Raw genomic sequence first — 4,597 nt, 5'->3', positions numbered from 1 at the left:
ATGATGGGAAGAATGATCCAACAGGTTTTAACTTTTAAATACCTCGGGGTGTGGTTCGATTCCAAATGCAAGTGGGGAGGACACATTAGGTATCTGATAACGAAATGCCAACAAAGAGTAAATTTTCTTCGAACAATAACAGGATCTTGGTGGGGTGCTCATCCGCAAGATCTAATAAAATTGTATCAAACAACGATACTTTCAGTGATGGAATATGGATGCGTTTGTTTTCGTTCCGCTGCAAACTCTCATATTATCAAACTTGAGCGAATTCAGTACCGTTGTTTGCGAATTGCCTTAGGCTGCATGCATTCAACACATACAATGAGTCTTGAAGTTCTGGCGGGAGTTCTTCCATTAAAAGATCGATTTTGGGAGCTTTCATCACGCCTGCTAATAAGATGTGAGGTGCTGAATCCCATGGTAATTAATAATTTCGAACGACTAGTCGAGCTTCGATCTCAAACAAAATTCATGACAGTATATTTTAACCATATGTCACAGGAAATCAACCCTTCAAGATATATTCCTATCCATGTCAGCCTCCTAAATGTCCCTGACTCAACTTTATTTTTCGACACATCCATGCAGCGCGAAGTGCGTGGAATCCCGGATCACCTACGCTCGACGGAAATCCCAAAAATATTTTCAAGTAAGTTCAGGCATATTGACTCTGAGAAAATGTTTTACACGGACGGATCGCGAATTGAAGAAGCGACAGGGTTTGGTATGTTCAACAATAATGTTTCGGCCTCATTTAGGCTTCAAGAACCTGCATCTGTTTATATAGCAGAGCTAGCAGCAGTTCATTATAGTTTGAGTGTAATCGTCACATTATCTCCAAACCATTATTTCCTCTTCACAGATAGTCTGAGTGCAATTGAAGCCATTCGCTCAAACATGACTGGCAAGACTGAACCGTTTTTCCTGGGCAAAATAAAACAGTGCCTGAACGACATATTGAACAATAATTATCTAATCACTATAGTCTGGGTCCCGGCTCATTGCTCCATTCCTGGCAATGAAAGAGCCGATATTTTAGCCAAACGTGGTGCTATTGAGGGTGAAATTTATGAGCGACCGATTGCTTTCAACGAATTCTATAGCTCGTCTCGCCAAAGAACACTTGCCAGCTGGCAAGCTTCTTGGGATAGAGATGATCTGGGTCGGTGGATGCACTCAATTATTCCGAATATATCGACAAAGGCATGGTTCAGGGGACTGGATGTGAGTAGGGATTTCATTCGTGTGATGTCCAGACTCATGTCCAATCACTACACGTTAGATGCACATCTCCTTCGAATTGGGCTCTCCGAGACTAATCATTGTGCTTGCGGAGAAGGTTATCGGGATATTGATCATGTCGTTTGGACATGCGTGGAGTATCGTGATGTCAGATCTCAACTAATAAATTCTTTGCGTACCCAAGGTAGACTATCCAATATCCCAGTTCGAGACATTCTTGCTAGTCGTGACCTTTCATACATGAAACTTATTTATCATTTCATAAAGAAAATTGGAGTTTCAATTTAATAAAGGCCCCTTTTAAGACTTAGCTCTGATCCCAGCTGCGTCCATGAGTTCAACCAATAGCTAAATTAGAATAAAAATTATGTAATGATACAAACAAACTCGAAACAGTTTATGAAATTATCAACAAAATGTCAAAAAAAACAGCTTATTTTATAATTTATAGAAGGTAATCGTTTGGTTCAAATAATATTTCCGAGTAGATTTCATAATTAATGACGAGTTACCTAAGATGATATTTAAGCTATAAGAGAATATGTTTTAATAAATTCAAAACGTTGTGACTATGTTAGAATTAAATTAGGATAAGAAAATTATGTAAAAGTGATGCTACGGCGAAGAAAAACTTATGTAAACTGCCTTAAGAAATAAACGTATTTATGAAAAAAAAAAAAAAAGATCTGATTTTCAATTCCAGAATTTCAGTGGATTTGTGCAGAAATTTTATTTTAACGACCGTGTTTCTGTGCTAGACGATGTAAAAATGAACAAAATTCTTTGAATAAGACATATAATTCTTCTTTTTTACAGTCATTGACAGTTGATAGCTAAACATTTCATTTCGGGAATATGAGCAATATAAGAAAGGCTTCATTACATCACTAGGTAGATTGAAACTGTTTTGTATTATTGAAATCAGAAGTTATGGTTTGAAAAAAAAGTTATCAAATTATTCATAGTCGCACATACATGAGTGAATATTCTCCTGGACATTCCTGGACTGGTGTTCGTAGCATTTGTTGTGCAGCTTTAAACATGTAGATTTTTTGTAAAATCTTATTTGGAAATACTGAGATGAGATTTTCTGCCCCACTCGCCATATTCAACGGACATTGCTTCATCTGATTACCATTTGATTCGTTCCACGGCCCATGGCTTGTCAGAGCAGCATTTTGGAAACTATGAAATGACCAACAGTTGGATCGATTCATGCATCGAATCTAAAGAAAACGATTTATTTTCAACGCGGTATCATAGCTTTGCCAGATGGATGATGGACAATACTTTGAACAATGGTACTGTCCTAATATTTTTATAATAAATCACGATATCTTGCAAAAAATCATAACGAGTAATAAAATCAATCGACAATGCCATTTTACCGAAGTTCATTTCTCCGAAAATCGTTTCGCCGAAAGGGTAATTTCGTTCACATCACTTAATAAATTAGAAAACTGCAAATTCTGGTTTTTCATCAAAATTATCTATTTGTTTTTATGCCCCCTGGATAATTGATGTGGCGCAACCACATAACCGAAGCCAAGATGGCTCGGCGACACAAAGTCGCCTAGGCAACGCCAGCTGAGCTGGAGGCCGACCCGCTGTCGGAAGCAGCGGCCTCTTGCATACAAACCGGTAACCGCCTAGTTTGCCCGGTCTATTCAAAGCTAGGCTTCTTTACTTCGGTTAGGTCCGAACGAGCGGTAGAAAGGTAGGATAGCACACGAGCAAAACGATGTGACGAAACCGCAATCGATATTTTAATCATTTGCATCCAGTTATCAGGAAATACCGCAAATAATTGCCTGGTAGATACTCCAATAAAGTCGACAAGTTTTCTTGGGAATTCCGCTATGAAGATAATAAAATAAAAAAGGAAATAAAAAAAAATCATTCAAATCTTTCTGGATTATTTCAGAAGAACGATTGTAGATCAACAAAACGGGAGTAAACATCATTTTTCATTTTTCTTTATTTCAAATCAACTCCTTTTACGATATGAAGACTATTCAAGGATTCGGCGAAATGATCCTTTTGGCAAAAAGGCATTCGGCGAAATTACATTCGGCGAAATGACATTTGGCGAAGTAACGTTTTCGGTGAAATGGCTGTCGGCGAAACGGTTTTCAGCGAAATGACCCTGATCCGTTAAATACTTGCATTCCGACGCTTGTAAGCGATATCTTTCCATTGACCTAGGAAATGCGAAATAAATTCTATTTCTATGAATCAATCGTATAGTACATGCTTTATTTTGTAAAAATATTTTATCGTAGTATATGGAAAATTGTAGATTCTATGGTCCTTGCCCAAATATTTTTTCTTTAAATTCATTTGCAATGAGCACGATATCACAAAACCCAAAGAATCGTTTGATTCCAAATTTCATGGTGAGGTTTCTTATTGGTATAGCTAGTGTGTGGACAAATGATTTTGCAATTTTGTTTTGTGTGATTGACTATGTTTTTTCCCGAAAATATAGTAATGTGTATATCGATAACAAAGCATGTACTATTCGACGTCAAGAAGCAATGAAATAAAATCAAAGACTAATTGAAATACATGAGCTTGTTTTCTTGCGTCGTAAGGTTTATAAACCCTTAATAATTTGTTCTACAAACGCTGGATATGTTTAGCGGTCTTCGGCGGTTTGTTTTCCAATGTTTTTTGTAAAACGGTTTTAAGAATTTAAGTAGTTTTTTTAAGAGTAAAAAAACTCATTTTGGGGTTTTTAAATACTTTTGTATTATGCTTTTAAGGACAAAATTTACATTCACAGAAAGTTTCAATGAAAAAGAAATGCCAATATCTGTTCGAGTTGGCTCGAAATCCGTCCTGTGTAAACGCTCAGGGTACAAATTGTTATGGTAATTTTATGAACCAAAATTCCAAACAAACAAAGTTACCTTGAAAGTTTCGAATTTAAAATGGAATAAGCAGAATTAAACTCGAGTTCAAGTAGGACATGGTCAAAATCAGTAAATGTTAGACGTTTTTCCATGAATCAGTCAGAATTTAATCGGATCCTATATCCACTTTGAAAACACAATTTTTTTCATATTCAATCCGTTGTTTATACTAGAACAAATGAAGTCATAAAATGGGTATGGTAGATGAAACATATTTTCACTTTGACTAATACATATTCCAATTTGGGCCACGTTTTTGCAATGTGTACACCAGTGTGCGTCGGAAGCTTTCACGCATTCTCATTCACTTCATCCTTGTGCTCAAAAGATGTGTATGCCAACGCACAACAAAACAAAAAGTAAAACCGATTCAACGTTTGTCTCGTTTCTACCCGAGTTGAAAAAGGGCGGAGCTAAATTCCACTAACGATCATTCA

Source organism: Malaya genurostris, chromosome 3 (genome assembly GCF_030247185.1).
Source record: "Malaya genurostris strain Urasoe2022 chromosome 3, Malgen_1.1, whole genome shotgun sequence".
NCBI lineage: Eukaryota > Metazoa > Arthropoda > Insecta > Diptera > Culicidae > Malaya > Malaya genurostris.
This window is presented reverse-complemented; position numbering follows the sequence as displayed.